The following is a 14631-nucleotide window of genomic DNA, read 5'->3' as shown; positions in this document are numbered from 1 at the left end:
ATTGTTTGAACGGCCCTACCGAGGAAGGGTGTGGGTGTCCCTTCTAATGGTGGTTTACACGTCCCATTGGGTTTCGGACAAGCAGCATCGCTACAACGTGTACATGGTACCTAAACACGTTAAAGATAGGTGGCTCCGTATTGTTTGGGCGGGCCTACCAGGGGAGACACGGCTCCCTAGGGAGACACGGCTCCCAAATGACAATGTCTGTCTTGAGCAAACGGTCTACATCAGTCATTGGCTCTGGTAATGTACGGTGTATCTCTACCGTAATTAGAGGAAGTCCTATATTGCTCGGACGATCCTACCGGAGGGAGTGTCGGATTCCTGCCTGCCGGGCTGTTGTCATACCGTGGGATTCGGTAGCTTGTGGGAGCCAATCCCAGGAATCTGGATAACGGTGAACACGGGCGGGAGGTGAGCTTCCCTTATAACGCTCGGGCGCCATGCCTGGAGAGCATGGTAGGACTGGCTCGCTAGCAGTCTGCCTCAACCAGTAGGTCTACTGGTAGGCACTCAGGACTTCGGTCTGGCCGCGCAGTGGGCGTATCCCATTCCCTCAGAGAATTACATTCTTGCGGAACCCGTCCATTAATAGATCGAACTGTCGCGGGCATGCTCTCCATGCATGCAACTAAGCGTGGAACAGTAGACCACTAGCATCAACGTGTTCTTCGGCTTTTTCCTTCTTCAGTCTTCCTAAATCCTCTTAATTTCTCCAGGCTCTTGAAGAAATTGCACTTTGTAACTGCTAGTTAAAGCTGCAGGTGTCTTGCCTTTATTGCTTCGGACCCATGGAGGCATTTTTTTTTTTCAAAATCTGGAAGGGGATACGTTTGTTAAAGATAAGCAGGTTCTTGGATTCTTAGAAATCTCCTGCTCTTCCAAATGGGATGGAACATCTGTATCATGTGTTACAATGTCTAATAATTATAATGATAGGGCTATTTCATCTGAGTTAATGTTCTCATTTTCTTCGCTCTCATTGATCGGGTTCCTTGTTTTGTCTTCATGTTCCTCACTAGGCACTAACAAACCACAAACGGATATTTCACATGTCAATGCAACCATATTTTCTAACACATCAGATGATACTTCAGTATTATTGTCCGTTTATTGTAGCTTGGTGCTATGTTTTGACACAAAACCTGACTAGCGAATCTTAGCAGTCCTTCCCCTTCTTTACCCTTATCGCAGTGGTAACAGTGGCACTAACTCATCAACTTTAGCACTAGTAGAGATTTGGTATTTGCAAGTTGCGTAAATTTCGAAACAGTTCACTTCTTCTCTAATCAGGACCCGTAACTTGTGTGGGGCAGGGGAGGGGCAACTGCCCCCAGGAAGGTTCCCACCGTTCGAAAGGGCCCATTTGAGGCCAAATTTTCTTAATCATATACGATACGAACATGAAATTATAAATGAAGCATCAAACAGTTTCACTATATTACATAAAGCAGCGCACAAAAGGTAAATAAAACAAAAGTGAGTCGTGGTCCCACTTGAGTAAAAAAGTCTACTATTAGTGGCCCTAGAAATAACATTTATTCGTATGGTTTTAAGATTTGTCAATATTGTCCCCTGAATTAATTTGTCATGTATGGAAGCGACCCAGGGGCGTAAGTAACGGCCCCGCAGACCTTGCCGTGAGGGAGGGCCCACAGGCTCCGGGGGGACATAAATAGTAAGAGATAGAAAGATGAGGACCCAAGAGTGAGAAAAAAACTTTTTCTAGGAGGCCCAAATACACGTATTAATGCTTGCCCTCCAGAAAAAATCTAAGATACGGCGCTGTCTCTAATATGAATTTATTGGTACAGTTCTGCTAATAGTTAACTATATCAGGTTGGTCTCTTTAAACCTTCGGTCGTGAAGAAAAACAATCTTACAGGAGGATAGTATTCAGATTTTAAGAAGGTGGAGAAAAGAGAGCGAGGATGAGAAAGATGAGAAGAAAGAAAGAAAGAGAATGAGACACTTCTACATTTACTTTATAATGAATTTAAACACATATAAACGAAAAAGGGATATCGGAACCCACCGCCATAATATTTGTGGAAGTGTTCGCAACATAATATTCTGGCGTAATATATTTCCCGCCAATTCTGGGGCCTCAGTGTTTGGACCAATTTTGGCCTTACGGCAGTGGTGGATCCAGAAGTGATCGGGGCGATTGTTCCCCCTCGCCCCCCGCCGGATAGGAAACTTTCCTATTTTATATATTTAAATAAAACCCATCTCAGAGTTTGTAAAAGTAGCTCTAAGTAGCAGTATTAAAACCCACCGCCCCTCCCCAGAAGTCCGTCCTGAATCCGCCCCTGCCTTACAGAAGCTATCGTCTAGGCATTCACCTCGTGGGACTGAGGAAAACCGTAATAAGGAATACCAGCCAGAGCTGGGTTCATGTCCACGCTCGATCTACCTATTTTAATGCTTTTCTTTTGTGTGTGTGTGTGTGTGTGTTGGACAGTGTCTGGTAAGGGCACCCAAACAGGGTAAACGCGTACTGCTTTAACCCTACAATCACACCGTGGGGTCACCGGCGACCCCCGTGCATATAAAATGCGTTCTGCGCCAGCGCCGTTGTGGGAGGGAAACACAACACTTCGTCTAGCTTCAGTTCGGAGCATGCTGTTGATACTGCAAGTTGCATTGTTGTGTTGGTACGGAAAGTTCTGTGTTATTTTGAGTGCTCGGGTCATATATGACCCCACGGTGTGATTAATGAAACATAGTATGTTTTGAATAGCCATATAACAAATCATTTTCTGGTGGGCGATTTTTTTACGAATGGCGGCATCAAGGAAGTTTTCTAACCAGGAAGATATTGTACGCATTTTAGAAGAATCAGATGATGATCTGTCCGATGCTGATGAACTGTTAAGTGAAAATGAGGATAATGAGGAGCAGGATGATCAATCGGAGGATGAATTTGAAGCTGATGTTGATAACGATGATGTTGCCGACTTGTTAAACGTAAAGTCATTTATGATGGGAAGAATGGCAGTAAGTGGTACACTAAACCCTTCCACCAAAAATCCACTAGAACCTTGAAAAAAACATTGTTATTCATCTCTCAGAGCCCAAGAAGGAAGCAAACCAAAGAACCGATGCAAAGGACATTTGGCTACTGTTTTTTTTTTTCAGATGACATTTTGAACACAATTGTGATTTTTACCAATGAAGAAATAGAAAGACAAAAGTGTGTCTTCAAATCAGATCAGAGTTATCTATCCCCCACTGACAAAATTGAATTGTGTGCCTTATTTGATTTGCTTTATCTAGCCGGTGTTCTAAAAAAAATCTCACCTGACAGTAAGTGATATGTGGTCTGAAGCGTTTGGTCCACCTGCATTTAGGAGCACTATGTCAAGAAATAGATTTGAATTTCTCATAAACTGCTTGCGCTTTGACGATAAAGCTACAAGGGACCAAAGGAAATCTGTAGACAAATTCGCTGCCATTCGTGAAGTGTGGGATATCTTTATGCGTCACTGCTCTGAATATTATACTCCTTCAGAATATGTCACGATAGATGAACAATTATTGGGGTTCAGGGGTAGATGCCCTTTCAAAATGTACATCCCCAGGTAAAAGGTATTATGATGTGTGACGCCAAAACATCGTATATGTGTGCAGCAAAACCATATGTTGGAAAAGAGAGAAGAGATTCACAGTTTGCAATTCCAACTGAATATGTGTTGAATCTCACACAATCCATCCATCAAACAAACAGAAATGTAACTATGGACAACTGGTTTAGTTCCTGTGAGGTAGCTGACAAGCTCTTGGAAAAAGGACTCACCATGGTTGGCACTATGAGGAAGAACAAACCAGAACTTCCACCATGTGTAACTGAAACAAAAGGGAAACCAGTTTATTCCTCATTGTTTCTTTTTCACGAAAATAAAACCGCTGTCTCCTTTGTACAAAAAAAAAACAGGTGCGTAGTTCTGATATCGTCTATGCATAATCAAGCTGACATAGACAATGAGACGCAGAAACCAGAAATAATCTTATTCTACAACCAAACTAAAGGAGGCGTGGATCAATTTGATCAATACTGTCATTCGAAAACAGTTACCAGGAAGACACGTAGGTGGCCACTCAGAGTTTTTTATGGTATGTTAGATGCAGCAGCACTAAATAGCTTCGTTATCTTCAGGTGCAATTCGGGACCTAGTTCAACACTGAAGAAGCGTTCTGATTTCTTGAAGGCTCTTGCATTGGCACTCTGTGAAGAACACATGAAAAGGAGAGCAAATAACGAGAGGCTGCCAAAACACCTAAGGAGCAATATTCGTCATATTCTTGGCATCGAAGAGGAACCGGTACAAAGTGTGACACCAGTTGGACGACCAGGTAGATGTGCTTTCTGTAGCCGGAAGAAAGACAGAAAAGGAGTAGCAGTGTGTTATTTGTGTAAGAGAAGTGTGTGTGCTGAACACCGACACAACATTTGCGAGAATTGCAAAATGTAAACAATGGTAAACAATGAAAACTGCTTCATTTATGTCCATGTAAAACAATGAAAATATCAAACAATTGAAACCCAATGAAAACATTTAATATTGTTATAATGTAGAACTCGTGTATTTTAGACTAATTGAATAGTCGGTAAAGAAACGAATTATGTCAACATATATAAAATGTGATACATGAAATGTATAAGATTATATAACCTAATAAACCTAACATAACCTCACCTCATTTAACCTTACTTAACCTAATCTAATACATGTAGATATACTCTAACATATATATACATATATACATAACCTACATAAATATATATAATCTAACAAACCAAACATTATCTACCCTAAGTTAACCTAACCTGATATTCTAACATAATATTACCGTATCTAGTCTAATAAAACGACTCTCCAGACTGGGGTCGTATATGACCCCACGGTGTGATACATGTCCTAATAAAAGCACGGTGTGGTTGTAGGGTTAAAATGTTTACATGTTAAAATTCGCTTTATACTGTACTTTAAACACGTAATTCAATATGTATTATATTCTTCTTACAGCAGCATGCTTTATTTCCTAATACTTTAAGTCTATGGTTGTTAGTATTTATAATTATTGCATCATACTAATCCTTCTCAAAGCTCTATGAAATTTGCAAACCTTCACCAGCAGGCAATAATGTGGCGAGAATATTTCCACCTATACTCGCATCGAAATTCCCAGCCACTGTTTGCAATCAGTACAATATGTTTCTGTCGCCTTATCATGAAAACAACGCCGTCCAGCGAACCTAACGGTCTTCGGTCTCTCTGTTTATTGTTTACAATACAAACTGCATGCTTCCAATATTGCCAGGCGTACAAGGTTTTCGCACACTTTCGAACAAGAACACTAGTACAAAATTGACTGTGCATTATATGTAAAATGGTACTACATAGTAACTAACTCGATTTGTCATAACGTTAATATCTCAGTCATCTCAAACGCAGCAGTTTATGTAGTAATAATAATTGTTCTATGACTGTGCAGAAGTAGGTACATTCGGTTCGGCGATTCATGTGCCTGGCAACCATGAATTAAACATGTAGGGGTGAGAAGCAAGGTGTTGACGCTCGCACTACAATTGTTGTTTGTAAACAATTTTCCATCCTAGAGTGAACGGACAATAACTATGGTACAGCTACATTTTGATCATCTTGTAGATTTTTGTTCATTTCGCCCAATGATGTGGAAGCATTGGAATTTGAAGATTTCTAGTTTCTGTACCATTCGTAATAGAATCAGCAACAACAAATGTATTCGCATTGTGATTTCTTCAAGAATTAGATCAACATTATTCCTTTCTCCTTAAGATTAATTTTCAAATATTCAATGACTTTGATTGGTACGTCGTAATATTCTTTGCATTTGTTGTGCGGAGCCGGTCGTCCGTTGGGTTACTGTGATTCATATTTTCTAAGGCAGTTTGAATGCATTCCATAGCATCGGGATTAAAAGGGAAAATTCCGCATCATCTGAAAACATTTTTTATAAGTTCAGAGATTATTGCAGTATACATTACAAAAATACTTAACTTATTTTCATTATTTATAGTATCTACTTATTTACAACAAATAGAGAACTCAGAATGTTGAAGAGAGACCCTCAATATCCCATAATTTTATTCACAATCCAATAAATTCTTTGTTGTTGTAGTCCTATCTTGAATGTTCTTTATTCATAAGAAAATTAGTAATCCATCCTATCTCTGGTCTCCGTTGTCTCTCTTCAACATAGGCTAGCACACATCTATGCGTGAATTTACTTATAAAAATATACAGCCACATTTTTAATTAGGTTGTGTTAGCAAGTAGGCCAATATGAGAAAGTGTAGCTAGGCTATGAGGTACTAAATGAGAAGCATGAGTTACAATGAAAATATTGACTAATATGCTGTATTGTTCTGGCACTCAGGCAACTCTACGAACTCTAACCTAGAAGCTCTAGGATGATGACAATAATAGTTAATGAGCAGTTGCAGCCTTGGAAGAAAAAACGTGCAGAAATGCGACACAGTGCGAGTAATTTAAATTATCAAATCAATTGGATATTGATATCCCTCATAGTTACCTTAGATTAAAAAACTAAATTATGATCAGGATTTAAAAAAAAAAGATTAATTGCATGTCCTTTAAATTTTAGAGAGAAAATGTTTTCAGCCATAAATCCTTAATATTTTTTCCTCAGTTCCAGGAAAATACAAAAATTGAAATGACTGGTATTATAATTGAATTATTCTTTCATGATGCAGTTAGTGACCTCATAACAGCAAATTTTTCATTAAATCGTTAGGAAAGTTTGATACAGTATGTATTAGTTAAAATATCTCTTATAGAAATGTGTATTTAAATTGAATGAATGATAGGTGGCTGACTATTGAAATATATGTATCCAATAGTCGTCCGTTGGAAGTAATGGGGAGCTGAGCACAGGAAAATGAGTCTTTTATCGTTACTTCTTTGTTTCAAACATGCTTTCATCTAAAAAAAAAAAAAAAAGTGTAAAAATTCTAATGCAATAACACAAATCATGCATATTTCCGTTAGTCAGCCCTTAATGCCTGAGTACAGGGAAACGTTATAAAAAAAATGCAACCTGTAGTCAGCCCCCCTTGTGTCTATGCAGTATCTTGTTTCGTATTAACAACCACAATTTTTTTAACAAACTACATATGCATCGCGGTAAGCAATAACCCATTCTATTTTACAATAATATAGCTTTAATTTTGAAGTAACGTTTCTTCCTTATTTTTTTAGTAGCAGAGTGCGCACTTTACTCATTTGCATCAGCAGACCTCAAATGATAATTTTTCTTTCCTAACACGAAATGTTACATAAAGCCAGAGCACATGAGGTTGAGTATTGGAGCAGGTTTTAGTTCACTATTTGTTTGATAACAGGCTACCGCATGCTTATTTAATGTGCTTTTACTGAACAATGGCTAACTACTGCAGACGGCTGACTTTAGGCACACTAACCCTATCTATTTTTACAACGTAAAGAAATAAACAGAAGTTGGAAACGGAAACGGGAAGAAATAAACTACTGCTCAATCAACTTCAGAATATATTGCTTGTTTCCAGAAACTTAATACAAACTATTCATTTAATAATTAAGCGTAAGCCCGAGGGCAAGCGAGCGCGAGCCTCAATGAAATAAATGAGCGCGAGGCGAACTAAAGGAATTGAGTTCGAGCGCGACCCCAGTTGAAAGAAATGAGCCGGAGCCCGAGTGAACGCGAGCCCAGTAGAGAGAAGTGAGCGCGAGCTAGAGCGAGCCCAATGTATAATGACCATCTATGAACAAAAGTCATCCCATCAAGTTTTCTCTATCTGATCTAATGCATTCTGTTGGTTATCACACTGATTGTGTTTGTTCAGATATCGACGCACTACTGAATGACGTGAGTGACTGTCTGTAAAAAGTCTCCAACACAGGCAGGGCAACAATGAGGCACACGCAACAATGAGCGCTATGTCTATCCGGAAACTTTCATGAGGAACAAGCAAATATTATATTCATTTGCATTATTATTTTTAATAATTATGTAGAAGTGCGCAAGAGAAATTGTCTACTGCAATTAAATGAAAGGAAGAATATGACCAATCTATAATCTTGCTATGGCACCAACGTTTCATCTAAGGGGCATGGCAGATGTTATTTTAAATATTATATTCCTCCAAAAATGGTTCAACAGCAAATTCAAAATAGTTGTTGTTAAGGGAACTCCTCCTTCCCCTCACGTGCCCTCGTTTTCGCGAAAGAAAATGTACCTCGCCCTCGCGCACCCTCTCCATCAAAGTGGAAGTTGACCATCACCCTCGTCCACTCTCTCCTTCCCGCACCCTTGCCCTCGCTGTGACAGTTGGTTCTCCTCTTCGTTCACCCTCGCCCTCGCGAAGGGAGTTGTCCATCGCCCTCGCCCTCGTGATGGGACTTTCTCCTCACTGTGGCGCACCCTCACCCTCGCTGACGAAACTTGTTTTCACATCGTTATGGGCGAGGGAATTTGAGGGTGAGGATGCCCTCGAGAGGGCCACCCTCACGAGGGTTAATATCTCTGGTTCAAACATTTAATGTGTTAACCCTTACGATACCAAGGTGTTTTCTATAACGTAGCATACCAGGGGGGGGGGCTCGTTGAACCCATAGAGGAAAATTCATTTTCAAATTAAATTCTCAGGTGTTTTATTAAATAATCAGTTATAAATGAAATTGTCCCCTGTGGATGAGTGATTAAGGTCGTTGCCTTGCAATCAAGGGGTCCCGGGTTCGATTCCACAAGTGGGAACACAAGCGATTTGGATCCCATGTTAAACTGTAGGTTCCGTCCTCTGGACGTCATAATCATCCTATGGAAGGAAATGTCAAACCACCATGGATTCGTCTCGCCCAGGCACATTCAGGTACATGACCTGCATTCGGGTAGAACACCACATCATCATCATCATTATAAATGAAATTATACATGTAGATTATACAAATAGGTTATATTATATTAGACTACAAATACGTTATTTTAGGCTACAATATTGGACTTCAGAATATTAGCACTGAAGCTACGAAACTACTGCAATGCTATAAATCAAAACATCTAACTCAGAGGATGTTCAAAATATTAGTTCTCTTTTCAGTACTGCAAAATCACCGACCACGTTCAACAATAACAAAGTGACAATCATCAGTTTTGCCAAACCTATCAATGTTGCAAAACGTTACTGTTGGCATGCCCAGACATGCCAGTGTTGATTTGTAGTAGAAAACAAAAACATCAAGCCGCAAAGATATATTAAGTCAGAACGAGAAAGAGGTAACATGCACCACCAAGGGGAGCGGGAGGGAGACTTGTTGAACCCAGTTCGACGAATCCCCTCCCCTTGGTATCGTAATGGTTAAACATTCTACATTAGGTTCATATTTATAAAACAAAATTTCCATGGTTTTACATAATTCAATTCTCTTAACAAATGGTCACTTCTACAGGAACTTTTGTACTTCAGGCGAATTTTCATCCAAGCGTCCGATATGTTCTTTGCTTGCGATTTGGTTGAAAAGCCAATTGAGAAAGTTGTTTAAGTACATTTCTACGTGTAACAACTTCTGTTGGCTACACATAGAAATCGCAAGCAACAAACGCAACGAATGCAACGAACGCTTGCATGAAAATCAGCACTTATTCATAATCTACAAATGTCTATATTAATATTTTCTCTTTTTTCTTTGTGTTATATATTTTAATGTGCAAGATGTCAAGTAGCGAAAAGGAAATCGTATTTCACATTTAGCACTTTTCCCATATATGTATAACATGTGCTACTTACCGATTTAAATTGTATGCCATCTAATGATTCGACAATTTAGGACATCGTTGAGGCAACGCTATTTGTGGCATGAGACGATTGCATAGCATAATGCACTTTTAACAGGCAATGGCCATATTTTAACATTGAAAGCCAAAAACAAAGCTCTAGATATATTAGATCGTGTAGCCCTTATCAGGTGTGCTGCTGAGTTGTAATTTCGTTTGTTAAACCTCAGCAATATGTTCTAAGCATTACTTCTGTTACACACATTATAATAACACATGGAAAACAAGTAGGCGGAGAATGTAACTGTGAAATGACACTGACCTAGAAAACGTGCTGAAACAGAATACGAATTGGTTAAATTGAATTGTCTGTGGTTAAATTGAATTTTTCAACTTAGTGAATAAATTGAAGTGACGAAAGAACAAATATGGCGAAAGTGGCGTTTAAAAATTTAGCTCCACTTCTTGACAGAGTGCTAGTTCAACGGTGCGAGGCCGCAGCAGTATCAAGAGGAGGAATTGTTATTCCAGAGAAGGCCAGAGAAAAAGTTGTTCATGGGACTGTTGTTGCAGTTGGGCCAGGTTCAAGGGACGACAACGGAACATACGTTCCACCTTCTGTTAGAGTAGGAGATAAAGTTCTTCTCCCAAAATTCGGTGGCACAAAAGTACAATTGGAAGATGATAATGAATATCACCTATTTAAAGAATCTGATATTCTTGCTAAATTTGAGGGCTAGTGTCTAACATGATGAATACCATTTTCAAGGGATTTTCTTGTATGGCTTTTGAATCAAGGTGATTATGCAATTATCATGCACTTAACTTGAAAATAATCGTTGAAGAATAATATTGAGTGCAAGTTTACTAACTATAAGTTGGATCGTGGTTTAAATTAATTGTTCAACTGAATATCATGAGCTTTTTACAATAAGGAAAAAGATTGTCGTGGTAGTATAACTTTAAATGGTAAAGTTCTTCTGTGTGGAATTTCTGTCATGGTAAAGTAAATAGAAACAAAAAAAAAATAACACTGGTGTACTTTATTCAATGAATGAAAACCTATTTCAGTTACTATGATTTTTAATGTTGTAAGTTGAGTCAATCCAGAACTTAAACGGTCATCGCTTAGAACTATACTTACATTAACATTTATTAGCGTTCTTTTCAACCTCGATATTACGCAAGTTAGAGCATAGATTTAGCTTAGGTCTATACTAAGAAAGTAGGTTTGTACCAATCATTTCTTGGGGTATCCACTTTAATACTCAAAGCGGCATTTATTCCGAAGTTGGGCGTCCGCGTTTGCCACGTATTTTCGCTGTTATCTCCTTTCCACATTTTCTGCAATTTGTTATTAGGTTCATTAAGCCGAGCTCTTCACAAACTTTTAAAAGATTTTGCTCGTTATCAACGTATTGCTTCACAAATGTTAAAACTGTTACTTCATTGCCCTTGTACAATCGCCATGTTGATAACATAAATGCTCGTTACTTCCCCACAATGCTACTGTTCGGTTACCTTACGTCAAGTAGTTCCCTCCGCTCGCCGTATAGTCCCATATTTATAACCGCTTATATACAACAAATAAACAGATTTTTCGATACCCTTATATATTATCAAGCACACGAACGATTAAATTATTCATATCTTTTCTGTAAATTTTAAAAATTTTCATGGAAACGGACGCCCAACTTTGGAACTTAACCCCTTAAATCTAACCGAAAGTCGTGTTTCATGATGTGAAAGCTTTGGTAACTCACTATAAGGAGACTACACATGATGATGATGATGATGATGATGATGATTATTATTATTATTATTATTATTATTATTATTATTATTATTATTATTATTATTATTATTATTATTATTATTATTATTATTATTATTATTATTATTGGTGCTAGTGTAGTTTTGCCCTACATTTTAGAAGATTTACAGGTAAAATTCAATACCGGTACATTGCATGAAAGGCATGTTTATAAGGAACAATTTTCTGCAGGCGACAGAATTAAATACAAAGTATTACAGCAGAATTTTAGGTTTACAAGTGTAGGGTTACTACTGTAACATAATTACAAGTACTTTATGACGGATAAAGTGATCTAGTGCATATGAAAGATGTCTCTATTAGATGCTATTTTCCACCGACAGTATATTTCTGCACACTGTACAGAACCTATGTTTTGTTTACATGTGGTTTGTTACTACTGTAGTATGAAATAATGACAAATCCTATTGAAACGCGTATTATTGCCAAAACCCACTTCTTTTTATTACCCTCGATTATGCGCATACGCAACATTGCTGAAGTCTCCTGCTCCCTCACGACGCACCTTCGCGCTTTTACAAAGGCTCTAAGCTTCGACCTGCCCTGACTTGGTTAGGTAACATTCGTGCTTTACAGTGGCCACTTAGCACAGCTTGATTGATGGACTTCGCACTGTATTTTTTGTCACTCATCCGGAAGTCGTTTTTCTACGGAAATCATAAAATAATTGTAAATTTTCAACAAATACTTCTGGTGCCTCCCTTGAATTTTATCTGTGTCAAGTCAGGTATTTTCATGTCGCCCTGTGGAAGCCTTTTAGGGGACAATAAAAAGGAAATTAATGAAAGAATTATAATTTTTCAACAATTCTATCTGATAGTGCGCCAAAAGTAAACCAGTACGCTATTATTATTATTATTAGTAGTAGTAGTAGTAGTAGTAGTAGTAGTAGTAGTAGTAGTAGTAGTAGCTGTAACATAGGTTTTCACACTGTGCAGAATTAGTATCACAGGTTGTATTAAATATGCCAATAAACTATTCATAGTGAAAGAAAAATTGTCTTAGGAAGTTAACTTGTTTGAGTTCACTTTATACGAGTAAAAAAATGGTAATAATGGGGGGATATCAAAGAAAAGTAAGATCTCCCTCAGATACTGTTGTGCAACAGCATAGTAACACAGTCGCAACTGTGTGCATCATCTTAGGTGAATGAGAGAAACAGTTAATGGTTAATCAGTGTGTGTGGCAGAGGTTGACTCGGTTCAAGCCCTCCCATTTTAACACGGTGATACCGAAGTGTATTCTGCTTTCATGTAGTATTTTCCATTTGTGACACGAATGATTCGGTCTCGTATTATACAGACATGTTCAAAACAATTACTTACAATGTGCTCAATCTTTAACCCAACATAAAATTTCGGTATATTAGTCATATACAGCGTTCTTAATCTTTCCCAACTCTTTTTCGTCACTACCCTAATAGCATGTTAGTTTGCAGCAAGTCTTTCACTATCTTTGATTTTAACTTGCTATACTTTCCGTGTACTGTACACCTGCTGCAGACCTTTTGAAAGAGTTACCCGCAAATGTCGTAATTTGATTTTCACTTGCTAGATTTTACTTGCCTTGGAGGCTTGCTGCAACTTTGTAGCAAGTGTGGTCAGTTCTAGTTTCTACCAACAGGTGGCACAAAAGTCTAATCTTAGAAATCTCCCTGCCAGGCCGCCATTTGTAGTAGGTGCGAAGTGTGTGAAGCATTAAAACAAGTGGATAATTAAGATAATTACATAAGTATCCAGTATGTAAAGATAATTTATATTTTAAACGTGTATTGTTTGATAAAGTTGTTGAGAAAACTATACTGTGTGATTGTTCGTATACAGTAAATGTTCGGTTTGTAAAAGGCATGCAGTGGAATGCAAGTATATACCTACAGAAGACTTACTACACTTACTTGCTGAAGACCAGCTGTAGATTTGCAATTCAAGTATATACTTGCAGAAGACTTACTACAAACTTGCTGTAGACTTGCAGTGCAGATACTTGCGTCAAACCTGCACTAACTTGCTGCCTACTTCCTGTGCACTTGCAGTGCAAGTCGAAACTTGCAGTAGGCTTGCTGTACAAGTAAACCCCTTACAGAAACTTGCTTTGCAAATTTACCATACAATTGCACTGCAGGCGTACTGCAAGTTCGAAGAGCGTCAACTAGGAAGTTTGCATTAAACTTGAATCAAACTTGCAGACTTGCATCACAAGTCTGAGGCAAGTTTGCCATACTTGAATTGCAAATCTGCTGCAAGTTTATTGCAAGTCATTTTTGCTATCTGGGTATATGCATTAAAATTTAACTTATGCGGTTGCGAATAGAGAGTATTAACAAGTAGACTAAGATGGATGTTCAAACTTAATTTTTATTATTATTTAGCTGAATTATTTGGATAAGTTACCTTGGTGTGTGTGGTACGTAAAAGATATCTGGTTCTTTTCCCGGTAGGAGCACTAAATTTTTGGGGGGTATTTACTCAACGTCATTAAGCAATTGGGAAGCTATCTGAATTAAGAAATTACGAACTCCGATGCAGAGAGCCAGAATGAAGGTGCCTGGGAACTGATGTACTCGCCATAAATCAATTAGCTGAACGTGAAGTATCTGGCTGGCCATTATCTTTCTTAAGCTGTAGCGCCAGAAAGTTTAATTAATACTTTGTATACTTAGCAAATTTCACCACCATTACACTAGTGTGTAACTACCGAAAACCAAAAGAATGTGAATTTCAATTTGCCTCATTTCTGTGTACCGAAAGACAAAACTAAATTTCGTGTCCCAAGAGCTCATGAAGTAGGCTACTCTAGTCGACCAAATGCCCCACATTTCTGTCGGTGACGCTACATGAACCTTGGTGTATTATATGTGCGTGCAAGCGCGCTTCTTCATCATGGCGATTATTAGCGTCCTGCCATTGTTTCTTCGTCACTACTCAGTGTTACACTAATTACTGCATTTAGGAAGTTTGTAAAATTGACGTAGTTTAGAA

At 38.3% G+C, this 14631-nt stretch overlaps 1 pseudogene; it reads left to right on the top strand.

Annotated features, from left to right (window-relative positions):
* The first annotated feature begins 10161 nt into the window (after positions 1-10161).
* On the top strand, positions 10162-10850 carry LOC145670704 (10 kDa heat shock protein, mitochondrial pseudogene; annotated as a pseudogene).
* The last annotated feature ends 3781 nt before the right edge of the window (positions 10851-14631 follow it).

Source organism: Thermobia domestica, chromosome 14, assembly GCF_964235325.1.
Source record: "Thermobia domestica chromosome 14, izTheDome1.hap1.1, whole genome shotgun sequence".
Lineage (NCBI taxonomy): Eukaryota > Metazoa > Arthropoda > Insecta > Zygentoma > Lepismatidae > Thermobia > Thermobia domestica.
Note: the sequence above shows the minus strand (reverse complement) of the source record. Positions and strands in the feature narration are given on the sequence as shown.